Here is a 17,442-nt window from a genome sequence, read left to right as displayed (position 1 = left end):
ACATTGCCTCCAGACTGAAATGCTCTCGGTTTGTGGGTTTAACAAAACCGCTGCTATTGCAATATGTACTTGCGTGCTAACAGCCCCGTTTGCAACAAGGTGCTGCGCCTGGCCTTGCAAATGATTTTGTCCCCTTCCCGGCAGTCGCTGGGCATGGAGGCCTTGCTGTGGTGCCAGCTGGAGTGGGGTGCTGACAGTACTCCTCAGAGGATGTTCCAGCCTCCCTCCTGCTCAATGTACTGCCCCAAAGGACTGGGCACGCATTGTGCGTGCACACCCCGGCGTGGCAGCACAATAGATTCCCGTGCTCTGGGGAAATGGGGGAAAGTCCAGAGGCAAGCCCATGGAGCCCCCATGATCCTGGCATAAATCTTCTGTGGCAGCAAAAGGGGTCTAATGCCAGGGGCACTGGGACAAAGGAGGCCTGGGTACCGTTCCCAGCTCTCATCTTAAATGGCCAGTCACTTCACCTGGCTCTGTGTCCGTGTTTTCCGTCCTACCCTGTTGCCCTATTGAGATCGTAATCTTCTGGGTGTTAGGACTGTCCCTTACTGCTTGTTTGTACAGCTCCCAGCACAGCGGTGCTAAAGAGTACAGCCTCTTACTTGTGACCAGTACGTGGAGCTAGGAAAAGACCCAGGCCTGACCATCTCCCCTGAAGAGCGCCTTGTATTTTGCTGGACAGAAGACTGAGCCCTAAGACATCAGCTAGGAGCCATGGGCGGACATAAATACTGATGTGGGGAAGTTGCCTTCTGATACCTTCCTACCTCTGTCTGTGTTGCTTGCTTCCCGCTTGCTTGCCGTGGTCCTAACAGGTCTGCCATTGGGAGTCAGCGGGATCGGCTATGACCTGCTTTTATCTCAGGTGGAGTACATCTTCTCTTAAGTGCCTGGGATTTTCCTGTAGGAAGGTGACCCAGGCCCCAGGCTGGTTGTGTCCTATCCGAGGTGCTACATTTTGGATTTTGACAGCAGGGAGCAGTGCGGGGTCTTGGGCAGGACCTGAGTTCGAAACCTTGCTCTGCTGTTCCTATTCGGTGTGCGTGGCCTCTGTCAAGTATCCCTCGTGAAATCCTCCAGCCTGCGGCGTGCAAGAGTCAGGCTGGATAACGGAACGGGCCCCTTCTGCCCTTAAATACCTGGTGCTGGAAATGAAGTCACCTGGATCAACTGACCAGAGAGCATTTATCGAAAGCAAGCACTCCCCCACTTGTTCAACATCCTCAGGGGTTATCGCTTGCATGTTCCCACTCGAAAAAGTCCTTGCCTTATTGTGCAGAGGGAGTGTTTGTCTTGGCCGGGTGACTAGTCTGGCAGAAGTACTTGGGGGCCTTGAATTTATACACCACGTTTCAGTTAAGGCTCTTAAAGCACTTTACAAATATGCTGGTTTTAAAAAAAAATGACTAGGATTCCAGGCGCTCGTGTTGGGATGCCTTGAAAGAGCTTGATTCCTCCTCACAAAATGCGTCGAGTACTCCCCTATCTGAAAGGCCAGACCCCTTTTAACTTGCTGTAGCTTGGGCATCCAGAATCACTACTCCCTTTTTGAAAATGTTAGTAGTCTCAGCCTCCCAAGCCCTGCTGTGACATAGGTGTTAGCCCCATTTCCCGAGGAAGAAACTGAGACGTGCAGCGAACCTAAGGCAGAGCTGGGAGCTTTGACTCCTATCATCCTTGGACTTCAAGACGGTAACTGCTTAAAAGCACCCCAGGCTCCCAGGAATCAGTATAGTATTTGCTGAGTATTAAACCTGCCGAGACATTTTATACAGTGTTCTTCTAACAGTACTTCTAAGAATTTTTCCTTTTTTTTTTTGGCTAGAGATGAAGTGTTTTCCATAAATCTTTAAGGACCCTGAAGACTGCTGCTAATTAGAGCAGGTTGTTGCTATAGGGTACTAGCTATTTAATTAAATTCATTACGAGTCTTTTGTTGCCTTGAGCCTCAAAGAGTACAAATGTAACTTAAACTTTTTATAAGTGCGTCTCATTATCCTTGAGAAAGTTTTTAAAAACGTTTTTCTTTGCCACAGACTGTTAACCACAAAAGGACGTGGAAATACAGCAAGTCTTTGGGGTAAGCCCAGTTTGACTGAGGTGTTCGGTAATAATAGTCCTTAGCCGCTCCATGGCGTTCTCATCTAGAAAGCTTAATGTGCTCCACAGAGGAGGTTAGCAGCATTACCCCTGCATTACAAATGGAAAAACCGAAGTACTTCACTGCCGGACTTGCCTGTGAATAAAAATTTGCAGGAATGGGACTGTCCATCCACGTTTTAAGAGCTGGCCAATGATTTTGGCTGTCTCCATCTCATAGATGCTTAGATTTGATAGGCATTAGGGCTCGAAGGGACCTCACAAGATCATCGGGTCCAGCCCCCTGCCCAAGGGGCAGTAAATCAGCTGGGGTCAAAGGATCCCAGCAAGGTAAGCATCCAGATGTTTCTTGAAAATGTCTGGTGTAGGTGCTTGCACCGCCTTATGGTGGGGAGCCTGTTCCAGGCCTTGGAGGATCAGACAGTAAAGAAGTTTTTCCTTATGTCCAGCCTGAAACGGTCCTAGAGGAGTTTGTGACCGTTGGACCTTGTCATCCCTTGGGGTGCTTTGGTGAACAGGCGTTCATCTGATTTTGGGTGTGCATCTTAATTCACACAGGGCTTGAGTTTTAGAGGTGAGAAATAGGGCTGTGCGAAGCTTCGGTCCCCGATTCGATTTGGCAGGGGTGCGTAGAAAAAATCATTTAAAGCTGTGCCTGTGTCCAAATTGCTGATTCTCTGAATCAGCGTCAAATCTTCAGATTCAGATTTGGTGAATCGAATCGGGGACGGCGATCCGAATCAACGAATCAAATCACTGTCCCTGATTCGGGCTGAATCCGAATTGAATAGGGCCTGCTTCGCACGCCCCTAGTGAGAAGTACGTGCTACTATGTGGAACTCTAGTTGGAGAGAGGAGCGCCTGCCTTTTAATGGGCAACAGGCTTAGTGAAACCAAACCCACACATCTATTGAAAGAGAAGTCTTTGAGCTCTTGATTTTACTCCCCTGAATTGCCTGGATTCTCTCTAGATTTCTTTAGCGCCCCCCGACAGGGAGAAAGTCCCTGCAGGTTTGGGAGCCTGTATTTTGGAATCTGCTTTTTTCATCTGATTTGTAACGGAAGAGCACGCAGGTGGCCGAGGCAGTGCAGTCTCTCCGGTTACCAGCTGGCATAATCGAGGCATCTGCAAAGCCATGAATCACATGTTTACTGCGCAAATCATTAGTGTCATGTTCACGCTTAGCTCTCTTGCTCCTGTTTGGTTTTGCTTTCCCACGATGATAGGTGGGAACGCAAAGAGTATGGCTGTTGGGTGACATGGAAAAGGGCTCGCCTCCCAGTTACAAACACTTGGGATCTAATTTGATAAATAATCAGGGTTGAGTTTTCGACAGACGGTTTCGCAGGCTGGGTAAAGTGGTTTACTTTAAGGTATGTAAGAAATGGTTTGGGACCAGAGCTGCAGTCAGTCACTCATTTCCTTTAGCGCTCGCTAGCAGGATTGATTGCTTTTGTTTTCAGGCGTGTATTTGCATAAGAAATTATTTAGAATACATCTCTTAGTTTACAGCATTTATACAAGGAAGCACAGCATGGGAGAAGCCTGGCGAGCCCGTTTATTTTTTAATTTAATTGAAGGGCCGAATATTCGTTGTTTGCCCCGAAGCTTCAACCAAGTCTTTGCCTTGTTCCTCGGGCGTTAGCAGCCTGGCGTTGTGAGCGTCTCCTATCTTGGTGAGTACTTTCTCCCAGTGTGATATAAATTAATGCATGGTAGGTTATTCAGGTGGAAATTAAAATGGTTGCGAATGCAGAATAGCAGCAGCTAGTTTCCAAGATGAGCTGAAATCACAGCCTCCACTATGAACAACCTTGAGTAGTGGGATATCGATCCGCAGGCTCCAGATTGCACCCTCCCAACCACCCTCTTCTGGTTTTAGGGCCAAGGCAAGCCCAAAGTGGTGATGGCCTGTTGTGTCGCCGGGGTTGCCTCTGAAATGTCATGAACCAGACCGTCGGGTCCTGGTGCTGCTCTCTGTGCACCTGTAGCCACGAGTCCATCTTGAACCCGAACCCAGTTCAGATCCGAACTTCACCTTTTTGGCCCGTCTCCAGGTAGTCTCACACATGGGACCAAGCCACGGGGCCTGCTCTCAGAGGAGTCGTGTTCACATCTGTGGAACTGCTGCCCCCACGCATGTACATGCTGGTATCCGCTTATCCTTTGAAGAGCGCTTGGAGCTCTTTTCCTTGGGACCCGAGGGAACTGAAAGCCAGTTGGCATTTTTTAAAATGATATATCTGGCAGACAGTTGAGTGGTGCGTTTCAGCGGCCGAGCAAGGTCTGGTAGTGAAAAGAGGTCCTGGAAAGTGTGCAGCACACGGTTGTTGGTGCCCTGTAAAAGCGGGCTCGTGTAGGCAAAAGAACCCACGAGAGAAAGGCCATCAGGACTCGCAGTAGAGATGATGTCTTTTATTAGAGCAACAAGATTTTTGCAAAAAAATGTTGGTCTAATAAAAGAGAGCGCCTCTACTACAAGTCCTGATTGCCTTTTCCTCTAGACCCATACGGCTACAACCTGGATACCCGACCCGGGAGAGAAATGCATTTGAGGAGCTGCAGAGGCAGGTAGGGCCTGTGGCTCTGCTCCAAACAATCGGTCATGACCTTTTGCTTTACTTATGTCTCATGTTCCCTCTCTTGTTCCCTATCTCTTCCTTCTTTCCCTTTCTTCCAGGCTTCAAAGCACAGAGGCAGCACTTGTCAGCCTGAGAGCTTTGTCCTCCAGACCGGAGCACTGAGTCCAGCCACAAGAGCCAAGCCAACGGCTCAGATGCTGCCGATGCCGACAAGGCAGGCAGTTCTTCAAGTGCTGTTGCTGCCAGCGGAAATGCTGGGCTGTGGTGGCTAGACACAGCAAGAAGGGTAGGAAGGGAATCTGAGACCGAGAAACCACGGGCAAACACAGCAGGCCCAGCGAGCTAAATTTAACTCGGAGCCAGCCACAGATGTGGTGCAAGAGGCTGCTTTTGAGCCATGAGGTTTGGGTTTCCTGGAGGACCCCACGCACAGACCCGATACAGTCTTCCCATCCAGCCCTGGGGCGAGGAGGAAGAGGTCAATTAAGACATCAGCTCTCTGCAGCCTGTGGCAGTGCAAGCAGGGTCCGTCTGTTTAAAAATCCCAGGTTGACTTTTGAGGCTGGAGAAGATCTGTGGCATTCCCTAGACTTCTCTGTGCCTGGCAACTCTAGCACGTAGAGTCGTAGAGCAAATGCCAGCATGGCTTCAGCTGACACAGTTGAAAAGCATGCAAGGGTGGACACTGGGGGGGTTTCCCCCCTCTTTCTTGTGCTCTGTTCCTTCTTTCATTAGCACTTCTCCCCAGTAGCTGCCTCCAGTCTCTAGGTTTTCTCTCTAGCCGATATGCTTAGCTCCAGAAAAGGGACCGCAGCACTCCTGCATTTTAAGCTGTGCAATTAAATGATCATGTCCCGTTGGCCTCCTTGAAAGTCCAAACTTTAACCTGTTCTTTCTGTCTGATCACACCACAGACTGTCCAGAAGTATCAGGCAGGTCTAAGGAGGGTCCTTGCTGCCTTCCAGCAGGGAGAATTTGCGCTTTGTCAACCACTACTTTATTTAAATGGTTGGGAGCCTGTTCCGGGGAAGTCCAAGCCGTGCATTTGCAATACGTTTCCATTCCATTTGCAAAGTTTTAACGAAGAATTTATCAGACAGGATCCCGATCTTCTGTAGAAATGTAACAGGATGCTGATAACCCAGCACACGACAGTCTCTGTTGCCTTTGCTGTTGTGGAAGGAAGAGTTGTTCCTTCCATACAGGTTTATCAGGCCTGGTCCATGGTCAAGATGGGACACCTTGCAGCACAAGTGCATAATGAGCACACTCCCATCAGGGGCCAAGACCAACACAGCTTAGACATGTAGGAAGATCTCCAAATACAGTGTTCATTCTCCAGAGTTTATATTGTCACTGCTGAACACTGTAAAGTGTTGCGTGGGCCCCATGGTCTTTTACTACAAGCCCTTTTGGTTAGCCTCTGGGATCTGGAAGTGGAAATGATATAAGACTAGCATTTTTTTTTTTTGTATATTAGTAGCTAGTTGGAAATATTGCTGGTAAAATAGTAATGGAAGACCGTGCATGGAGATCTCCTGAGACCTTTCACTTGATTCTGAAGACAAAGAGATTCGGAAATATCTGATAAGGAGTTAGTCTGCAGGAACCCTTCAGGGTCTGCCCGTGGCTTTTTAATAGGTGTTTTGGACTGTTTGTTCTGCATCAGTAATCAGGCCACAGTGTGTGAGCGAGCGCACGTGAACGGTAGAGGAGGAAAAGAAAACGATAACGGTGCCACCCCTGAAACCAACATAGCGTGGGAGGGTGACGCAGAGCTCGGTCAGCTCTCCCTGTTCCCAGACTGCTACCTCTTGATTTCTGCAGTCCGGGGGGCAGCAATCCCCCTCCTGCTGCACAGATCCAACCCCACAAACAATCGGTCGGCTTTTACTGTAACTGGCTGACTTCACCTGCCAGCCACCAGCATCCCGGGCAGGACCGCGTCTCAGCTGCTGGACCTGCAGCTCTGTAAGTGGGCACTCGGCGTGAGCAAATACTTCGCCTGGGACCTCTAGGCAATTTAGAGTTGAAAGCTGTTTCCTAAAGCATTTGAAAGAGTATTTGCTTTCTCAGAGGCTTTTCATGAAACTTTGGACTAGACCTGTGACCTCTGTTGTTAGGTATGGAAGAAGGTTGGTTTTATGATTAAGGCCTTGAATCTGTCTCTAGCGCAGTCACTGACCGCTGTGCCCCAGTTGCCCATCTCTACAAAAGAGAGGGCAGCCTTGCCCTGACTCATGGATCCCGTGAGGATAAATGCCTGTGAAGTGCTCCTTGGCTACAGCGACGGTGACTACATGAGAACCTATGGAGACTGGCAGATATCCACAGAGGTAAACTTATTTACATAGGAATTAATCTATAGGGATGCAGTTAGTTTAGCTATCAGATGCATTGCAGAAATTCATAGAAGCTTGTGTGCACGTAAGATATCTGTTCCTCAGAAAGGGAATAGCCTGTGTGATCAACTTCACTGGGAGCCCGATGGAGTAAAACACTGAAACGTGCATTATGCATATTCCCTCTGAGTCTCATGTGCATTCAGATTAAATGTATGGATCGGGGCCTGATTCGACCTTGCAGCGGTCCGTATGAAAGAAGATTGTCTAACGGGTTGCTTGGCATCTCTCCAATTTAAACCTAGTCACCTTCTTCCCATCAGTCAGGTTAAGAATTGGATCTCTCTTAGACATCAGGCTTATGGGTCCCAATGGGCTGTACAAATGGATGTTGCTGCATTTGCCCCTCTCCTCTCAAATGCTGGTTGCTCACAGCGAAGTAACCGGCTATGTCAAGTTGTTAGATTAATCATCATAGAATGCAATTCTGCCAAAGCCGGGGGTGGGAGTCGGCTTCTCCCGGGCCTAACACAGAAGGAACCAGCGTGGAGAAAAGCATTAAGTAAATAATGTACACAAAGCATTTGTTCCAAGGGAGCAAAATGATTGAGGCAAAACCCTCCGAGTCTAATCAAGAGTAGTTTGGGTAGCGCCTGACGTGAATGTGCTTACTGTACATAATGGGAGGACTCTGGGAATTCTAGTGCTGGAGCTGATGACTTGGAAAGTCATTATTTACATATGAAGAGGATATTTAATAGCTGCCTGTGGGATTTTTTGGAGTATTTATTAGCGGGGAAAACTTCATAACCCCCGAGTGCCACAAGAATGAAAAGCATTCTCTCTCCATCAGCGGGGAAAAGCATATGGAAGCAATGAGGATTGTGTTTTGTGCGCTTCCACCATGTCATCAATAATATTGTGTTTTAGCTTTAATTAAATTAATTGCATACGGATGATTTAATTTAATCCATTGGCATCATAAAGAACTTAATTGGGCTAACTTTTTTTCCCCTTTTTATTTTTTTGGCTTTGTGGTAAATTTTATTTTCCTTTTTTTGCGGGGCTGCATTTTCCATGCTGGTAAGGAGAGAGGCTATTGCAGAGCCCAGTGCAGCACCAGCTTTTAAGCATGTGCTTAACTCCAAAGCATACAAATGATCCCGTCTCTGTACAGCAAAGTATTTAAGTTCATGCTTAATTCCTAATATATGCTCAACTGGCTTGGTGAATTGAGACATAATGGTGGCAGTACCAATATAAGAGCTATTTATTAAACACAGGCTTAACTTTAAGCATATTTGTAAGGCACAGTGGGACTGAACAAGGGCGCACGGACAAAATAGCTGTTTAAATCTGGAGGATGCATTCACCCGCAAAATAACAGTTCTTGCATAGGTCAAATCTGACCCCTCAGACTACTTGAAAACATCTCTATTTAAGAATGTAAATTGGGGTTTTAAAGCAAATTTGGAAGCTCTGAATAGTTACGACTTTGCTTAGGAAAGGCGGCATCGACCAGTTTTCCCAAAGATATTAATGACTGTACGTTCAAATCAGAGGAGCACATTCAGACAAGCGATTAACTGAATTCTTATTTAAGCCTGCAGTTTGGATTGCTAAAGCATTAGAATGGAAAATCATAAACACAAGCACAGAGGTTTTAGTTGATCTGTATTGATTTTTGTTTCGGGTAACAAAAGCTAGCCATATTGCACATAGCAGCAATAAATCAAAAGTAAATGCACTCAAGCATGCATTCGCTTCAGCTTCTGCAGCAAATGGAGCAGCCTGCTTACCAAGCTAGCACCCAGGAGCAACATCTAAAGACAACAGGTAGGTGGGGAAAAAAATGTAATGCTATGTCAAAAGCCATCAGCTTTTGCTGTGCTGTAGGCTTGGCTTGTCTCCGGTGGCCAGCTCACCCCCGGGGGTTCCCAGAGCGGGACGTGCCTGATTGTGACCACCACTCCTCGAACACTCGGCCTGGATTGCTAGAATGAGCACCAAGCACAGCGCCCCAGGTACTGTAATGCGATTCCCCACTAGCAACTGGACATATTTGCTCCCGCCGGACTGGTATTTTGGCAGGTCAGCTCTGCTCCAGAGCCGAGGCTGCAGCAGCCAATTCTGAAGGCAGCAATTAAGCAGTAAAAGCTGTGAACACAAGAGGGTCAAGTAGTCATTTCGTGCTGGCCCCACCATCCAAAACCTCACCCTGTGTTAGCTTGGAGCGCAGGGATTGGGATGTGATCCATGCAGCAAACTCTCCCACCGAGAGCACCGCGGGCATTCGGCATACACTTCCCCGGGCCGTGCATCGGAGCTGCTCTTTCAGCAGGCAACAAAGGGGAAGATCTAGACAGCAGCAAAAATCAAATCTAGGAACAGGTGAGAAAACAGGAGAGAGGAGCCACAGTCTTAGCAAGGCCCTGCGTGATAAAACAGCGCAGGAAGTCAGTGTATGGATGCTGGGGGGGAAGACAACTGCTTCCTACAGAGTGCATTGATTTTGCCCATAGTAAAAGTAGAGTGGACACTTGATGCACAGCATTACATTGAGTGAAGTCACTTCCCGCCACAATACAGCTACTGTTCAGCCAGTGAGAAGTAACCGTGCGCCAGCCTAAGTTGTGCTGCGTCCTCTAATTAGTTTAATCCGGGGGTAACCTTTTTCTCAATGGAAACTTCCCATCCTCCCTCTCACCAGGGACGGATTAATGTGTAGGCAACCTAGGCACATGCCTAGGGCCCTAAGTGAAGAAGGGGTCCAGTTGTGCTTATTTTACATATTATTACTGGGTGAAAAAAAAGTCATATAAATACACAGTATTAAGTAGGGGCCCACGAGTTTGTCTACCTAGGACCTGCTAACAGGTTAATCCGGCCCTGCCTCTCACACTTTGCCGGCAGGCGTTGTAATAATGCTTCCTGCAGGCCGCCAGCTTGGGAGAGCTGCTCACGTGTTCACCCCTTACAGGAGAGAGAAAATTTTACGACTGGGAAAACCTGATGTAAATTGTTCCACGGTCATGTCATGCGTCTCTCTGGGACAGCAGCATTGTGGTCTTTGAAACGCAGCTCCCCACCTACCCCTCTGTCCTCCCCACCTACCCCTCTGTCTGTGAGTCCCTGGCATTGGGAGGAGCTCCCAAGCAGACCATTCAGCTCACACCTGTCTTTTCTTACCACGTAGAAACCTGACGGGAAGATTTTTGAAAGCACCGAAGTGATTTAGAAGCACAAGCTCCCTTGACTTGTGTTTGGACTTGTGCTAGGCAGCCCCTATGAGTCTCTCCAAAATATTTTGTACTAAGAACGGAGAAGCTACTTGTTCCTCTTTCAACTTTGCAATGCATAAACTTCCTCTTTCTCACTGTGCCTCTCTCATGTGCACGCCTGCTTCCCTCTTCAGCTTCTCCTCCACGTAATGCTTTCCCAATCTGTCATGGAAAGGTCTCCTTGGTTTTTTTTCCTGATCATTATCATCATCTTCCTGAATCACCCATGCTTTACTATGTGTGTTTTTTTCCCTGGTAAACAATTAGGAGTAAAAACCTCCTCCCCGATGCGTAAGTCCCTATATGAGTAAATCTCTTTCCTCCCCGTTGCTTGTTGTAATCAGATCAGCATAGGATGTCTGAGGTAATTGAAACATATTATGTACAGCTAGTTGAAGGGGAGGGAGGGCTAGGTAAAGTCACTGTTATTTAGGAAGCTATTTTAACACATGAGAATGGTAGCTATTATGCCATATGTTTTATACCTTATCATTATGTTGTTCTTTATACCCTAAAGAAATGGTGAGTTTGCAGTAGAGCATCTGCTAATAAAAAATCCTAGCCAGGCTCATTTTTGGAGCTGCATAAGTTGAATAAGTATTTAGGTGAAAACCATTAGATTTAGTCATAATGGCACACAGGCAGTAACTAATCAGTTTGGTCTTGCACTCCCCTGTTCCTTGCACACCAGCTTGGAAAAAGGTTGCCTTAACCTGAAGTACGCTGTGCTAAAATAAATCTTTCCATTTCAAAAGGGGTAATCACCAGGTTCATAGCCCCTAATAACCCGTGTTATTGGGAGAGGGGGTGCTATTCTGTAACGCTTCACATAGGTTGGGAGGGGAAAAGGGCTGTTACAAGTCTTAAAGCATTTGTTTTTATTGCCCACCTGATCCTAAATGTCAAAGTTTGCAATTTCACACTAGGTGGAAGCTACTTGACAATCGTAACAAATTAACACACAGGCATTCGTTAGGGGAAAAGCATCTCTATACTCTGATTTCCCAGGAGCAATTAAGCAGAATATTTGCAAAAACGTAGCACAACTCAACCTCTTGTTTCCCAAATCGCATTTGTGCTGGGGTGGAGATTGTTGGTTGGAGCAGAGCCTGGGATTTGGGGCTCTTGGGTTTGGTACTGACCCCCAACAGTGAAATTACACTTTGGCTTTGGGCAAGTCATTTATCCTCCACATGCTTTGTTATGGAAAATGAAGGTGGTATTATGTTATCATCTGATTTGTAAATCAGTAACAAAACAGAAAGCCTTCTAGGGATTCTCGATGTGCGGGAACTTCGGACTAATTGCAATACCGCAGCTTCACAACCGCCGGGCTGATCTCCTGTTCCTCCGCTGTACAAGGGTCATGTTCTCAGATGGCGTAAAATCCCCGTAACTTCATTGAATGGACATATGTGAGTTTATAGTAGCATGTGTTTGAAGTTATCACCTCTCTCAGGTCAAGGCGAAGAGACCTCCTGGCTAGTTTGGTTTTTATTCATACAACAGCAAGCACGATTGCTAAAATGGTAGCGGTATTGCTACGGTCACCATTATTTTGAGGCCTTGAGATACAAAGCTGCCTGTTGTGTCTTCAGATAAAATCCAAATAATATAGCAGGTGATTTGCTGACTTAGGGTTTGTGCAACTGCTCGCTCAGATCTATAGGGGAAATAGTTTGGGGAGACCTGGACGGAAACGGCAAAGCCGAGGTGGGGTGGCAGTCATTTGTTTTGCATCTCTGTTTCTTGTCTTGGGCAGAGAAGCGTTGAAGGAAGGGTAAAGAGAGGTTGGGGTTTCTTCCCCAAACCATCCTGTGAAATCTCTAGCTTTAGCTGATGCTTAGAGGAGGCAAGGCTGGCTGTGACTGCTCACTTGCGAGGTCGAGTTAGGGGACTAGTTTTGGCAGACTAAAGGGGAGCGGATGTGCGTAGCACAGCAAGTCCTAATGGTGTTTGCAGCTCTTCCTTTGGATACTGCGGTTGATGCTGAAGAGATGCAGACGCTGTGGGTTTGTGGGCCGTTCTCGGGATCATCCCTCAGTCCTCTCCGCTCTTGCTTGTAAATGCTCCGTAGCCCGATGGTTTAAAGCCCAACTGTGCTCCCTGGCAAGATGTTTATGTGTTCGTGCTAAACTGCACGGGTCAGCACAGGAAAGTCATCTCGGCTCCCCCACTCTTGAGCAGCAGCTGTTCCTAAAGCACGCGCTGTACACACAGTACTTGCACGTGAGTCAAGGGCTCTCCATGCTGTTTGCAGTGTACTTAAAGCTGCTGCTAGTGGAACCGTGTCAGGCCACGGGGCGTGAGAGCTGCAGCAATTTGCATTTCCAAGGACAAAGTAGAAGCACGCCGCTGCCACAGGTCTGTGCTGCCAACATTGTTTTCTTGCTGCTTTTGACAGTAGCGGCATGCACCTGCCATCCCACAGGGACCCGCTGCCCCGCAGTTCCCCGCTGGGTGCTGGGTCAAGTATTGGCTCGGGGGAAGCGCAGCTCCTCAGAAACAAAGAGAAGCTTTGCTCGACGGTGAGGGCACTCCTCCCCACGGGGACGGGCTGCGGAGACCTCCCCCTGGTACTAGGAGCTTGTTCCAGACTGCCTCTGCGGATCTGCAGGTATTGCCGGTGCAGCTCATCTCCCAGCACCATCGAGGGTCCATCCACTTTGGATGCATCCGGTTGAGAGTTACCGGGAGTCATTATCTGCTGCTGTGTTGAGAGTTTGGTGCCTCATCCCCTTCCCCAGTAGACGGGTGTGCATACAGTCAACCCCCCACTGGCTAACCAGTTCCTTTTATAGCCATCTCGGCAGGAAGGGCATGGACTAAAGCCACAAAGACTGAGCCGTCTCGCTCCAAAAGGCAATTGGTCCAAGCCCATTCATGGGGTGAGAGAGGAGACAGCAACACCACCACCACCACGCCGGCTGCAGCAGTTCTGTAGATCCATAAAGGTTGTGGGAAAATCTTCCTTTTCTTCTTCCCCTCCCCATCATTTTTCTCCTTCTTTCCTCTCCCGGCAGCAGATTCCACAGCTGGCTGGGATGCGGCAATAGAAATAGAAAGCGTTCATGTCCGAGGAGTTTTTGTTGGCTTTCTTCTTTTTTTTTTTTTTTTTTTAAATCAACAGCCTCCAGCAATTTTGCTAGAACAATAACCTTTATATTAACTTTGAAAACATCACAGCAAAAAGGCTATTTCATGTCTGAAAGTACAACAAAATTAAAACTTGCGCCACAGACTGTTGGGGAGGGGGGGCAGATGTGAGCAAAAAAACCAGCGAATGCCACATGCCCTCAGGATACGATGAGAAGAGAGAGAATTTGATCGATTCTGCGGCGCCGCGGGATGCGAACACGGCCTGTAATCTGTAGGATTTCTGCAGTCTGGGTGAGCTGGGCCTTTCAGCCTGTGTGTCATGCACAAAGGGAGTATGGAGACTTTGGTGAAACAAGGCTGCTTCTTGAAAGAGCCTTTCACCTAAGGCTTTGTTTTATAAAGGCATCCGACCTGTTTGCATTGCATTGCCTGGGCTAAAAACTCAGGATGTGGTTAGCTGCTCCGAAGAAAGCTGTGCAGTGACTCTTGACTTTCGGTTGTCTTTCGGTCCAGCCATCGGTTTGCCTCCACCTTGCACAGATAACATTTCTCGCTTTTTTTTGTTACCCTAACACATCTGGAGAAGAACATCTGGCCAAAGCTCCCTCAAACTGGGCTGGAAACAAAGTGAATCGCAGCTCAGTCTGGACTGGTGCAGCGCTGGCCTTTCTTTAATAAGAAATGCAGAGCCAGGAAGCAAAGGTTACAGAAGGTGTTAATTGGGCTAAGGAAATTAATTTCCTTTCAAGCTTGCCGTAATAATGATTTTCTTGTATCCCTCATTCCAGGTCTTTGTCCCATGTGTGTCTTGTCAGGATGAGTTACGGGCACATTATTGTGTAGTTTAAGCCACAAAATTAAGCGACTAATCACTGGGGAGGCCAGGGACTGTTACAAAACCTAATGTGAAAAGAAAATACTTTTGGGGATGGGGGTATGTGTGCATGTCTAAAAACCTGCTTTTTGTGATGGACTCCCAAACACAAGGGTATTATCCTGCCAAGTGCTGATGCTGAGTCCAAAGCACCACTTGCTAGGAGCAGAAAGTAAAATTACCAGCCTGGTTTCACTCTCTCACCTAAATGAATTGTCAAGAATAAAACCTGTATAAACAGAGAGAAACATTTAGCTACAAGTCTAGCAGCTTGTAAAAATAGAAAGCAACACTGATCAGGAATGGCTTTAAATCCATGCTTTCTATCTCAGTAGTGATCCTCATAGTTGGTGCCATAATAACAATCCTATGTTGAGTCTTTATAGCAGTGGTTTTCAACCTGGGGTTCACAGACTACATCTAAGGGGTTCACAAAAGACAACTACGATCAATCAAAAGTATGTGAATACCCACATTTACAATTCAGGGGGGTCTGCGCCTCCACTCAAAATTTCCAAAGGGGTCCGTACCTCCATTCAAAAATTTTGAAGGGTCCACAAATAAAAAACAAGGTAGAAAACCACTGCTGCCCCATAACTGGGGGTGAACAGAGGCTCTGACCCGGTAAGCCATTCATCTCAGAGGTGCCAGGAACTTGACCTTCCCGGGAGCTCCTGTACGATTCCCAGTCCTTGGTACCGCTGAAAGTGCTGCGCAGCGTTCAAGTACCCAGTTTCAAAGTTTCGGGCAAAATCTCTAAAAGCGTTTGGCGCCAGCAGCCTCTGCTGGGAGATTTGTGGCTTAGATGCCAGCACCCAAAGTTCTGGGCTCCGAAAATCTGGCCACGTATTTTGATAGCTCAACTCCACATCCAGCCCTGATGGACCTGTCCTAAGCCAAGTGGCAAGTCTGCGGCGCAGCCATGAGCATCCCCAGGTTGCCCAGTTGCTACCTCAACCCACTACCTTCTCCTGGTGATGCACAGTAGGAAAGAGAAGCTCCTCTTACGTTTCTCTGCTGATGAGCCCTGGCTTACTGCAGGGCTTCTGCAAAGCTGGGCAGTGCCCGCAGGTCCCATGTCACCTAGTCCATTCCCTCGGTGCTGGAGATGCCACCGAGGTCAGTTTGAAAGCCCCGTGGGGTACGCATGCCAAATTGTGTTGGCTTAAGAAGTGACAGCAGCTTAGGATCAGTTAGTCATCTTGTGAAGGTGACAAATGCTATAAAACTCAAGGCAATCTGAATCAGCCAGAAAGAAATTCCCTGGATCCCTGCCAGTAAATGAGATGTACAGGGGGGCAGGCACCCTGCCCTTCTGTGCACTTCACCTGACACTTTCCCTAGGGAAAATTGCACCTAGCGAGAGAGACGTCATTTTATTCCTCCCATAGCAGGGAAACTACCACTGTGTTTGCATTTATTCTGGTATCAGATGTGTGCCCATCCTATAGCAAAAGGGAAGGAGAGAGGAAACGATTGCAGCTTCCATGAGTTAATGCAGCTAGCAGGACTCGGATCCTGACTGTATGTACTTTCATGTCAGTGTTAAATAAGGTGAGGTTACAGACTCAGCCCTGGCCTTGCAACTGAATCCACTGGGGTTGGGTTGTGCCCATGAATGCATGTCCACAAGGACAAACTTAACTATAGGATAAGGGTCCAAGCAGGAGGCTTGGATGAGTTGTCCATGCTTGAATGTGGTGAGATTGTGTAGTGAGGTCTCTTGAGACACGGGCACCTGTCCTTTGGAGCCAGTCACCCAAACCCACAGCCTCCTGCTTGGGGCTCTTGGTCCAAAGGACAGGAATGGAGCTGAACTGCCCTGTCCTCCCGAGGGCTCCCACAGCAAGCGGGGAAAGAGGTGGTAGCAAGGAGGCCTGATTCTGCCACTGCTGCCCTACCTCTGGCATCTCCAGGGTCATCAGTCTCTCCCTCTTTGCCCTGGCTCCATTTTCTTCAATCCTCTCAAAACATTTTCAAAAGAATTAAATGCGAGTGCCGAGGAGTCATTTCTAGAACGCTTGAACCCTCCCGGCTCCAGTTTAATGTATTAATCACGGTCTCCCAATTTTTTGTCACATATAAAATATAAAGAGCTTGTGATTTAGTAGGGTTCTGAAAGTATGTAGCAGGGTTTTAGGTTGTAGCCGTGTTGGTCTAAGGACATAGGCAGACAAGGTTCCTTGGGTGAATTTGATATCTTTTATTAGACCAACCCAAATGGTTGGAGAATAGTTATGTCTATGTATACATTTAAAAAAAACCCCATTTGAAATGCGTAGCTAATTGCAAGATGTACAGGCACCACTGTGTGTTTCTGCTCTTTTTGGTGGCCGCTAGACAAAGGACTGTGAGCAAAGGATTGGTGAATGGATTTTTACTGGTTGAACTGGACAGACTAGTTCTGCAACAGCTAACGTAAATTCTTCTGAAAAGTCCCTTGGCTTTGAGATTATAACAGGGCCGTGCAGGTGTGGCAAGCCCCGTCCTTGTTAGCATTTACTGGGCTGCTGGCTGAGTGGGTCTGAACACAGTTCATAACATTGGAGGCCTCCCATATATTTATATATATATCAGACTTACTCCTCGCAAGCAAGGCGAGGGCAGTGATAGGAATTGGACCAAAGCTGGGCTCTGCTGCAGAATCTGGCTCAAGTCACCGAATCTTTGTCCCATCCGTAAAAAGAGGGTGCCACTACTTCTTCTGACCTCTTGCCTATTCCGAGTATAAGCTCTTCAGGCATAGGGACTGTGTCCTGTTACACATAGAGGTAGTCACTTGCCTTAGTCTGGAGTCAGGCCGACGGCAGGGTAGATTTGTATCTTGTAGATTAACTAAATCTGGATGCATACACTTTTGTAAGTAGCAGCTTGCTTCATCAGATAGCATGTAGTCAGCTAGGCCAGATGCTTCATCAGACAGCATCCGATGAAGCAAGCTGCTGCTTATGAAAGCTTATGCATCTCTGATTTTGTTAGCGTGCAAGGTGGAAGTTTACCCTGCCTTTTGCATGTTACAGATATGACTCCCACAAAAGATTCCTGGTCCGGTCAGGGCCTGTATGTGTTAGAATAAAATAATTAAGAATATAGATCTCATTTTGGATTTTGGACACCCCTGTTTTTCCTTTCCAAATGCATTTGCGGTTTCGAAACCAGG

At 47.5% G+C, this 17,442-nt stretch overlaps 1 protein-coding gene across 13 annotated transcripts in view; it reads left to right on the top strand.

Moving 5' to 3' along the window:
- The window catches only part of KAZN (kazrin, periplakin interacting protein), a 236,425-nt gene that overhangs the window by 153,290 nt on the left and 65,693 nt on the right, over positions 1-17,442 (top strand). The window contains exon 1 of one of the 13 annotated variants that reach the window (XM_025198107.1): positions 6,902-7,022. The exons of the other annotated variants lie outside the window; for them this stretch is intronic. The gene's annotated coding sequence lies outside the window, so the exon portion shown is untranslated. Of the gene's footprint in view, positions 1-6,901; positions 7,023-17,442 lie in introns of those variants that run through there. 13 annotated transcript variants of the gene reach the window in all.

The sequence above is a fragment of the Alligator sinensis genome, unplaced genomic scaffold (assembly GCF_000455745.1).
Source record: "Alligator sinensis unplaced genomic scaffold, ASM45574v1 scaffold569_1, whole genome shotgun sequence".
Lineage (NCBI taxonomy): Eukaryota > Metazoa > Chordata > Crocodylia > Alligatoridae > Alligator > Alligator sinensis.
The sequence above is the reverse complement of the archived record's forward strand: the minus strand, read 5'-3'. Positions and strand labels throughout refer to the sequence as shown.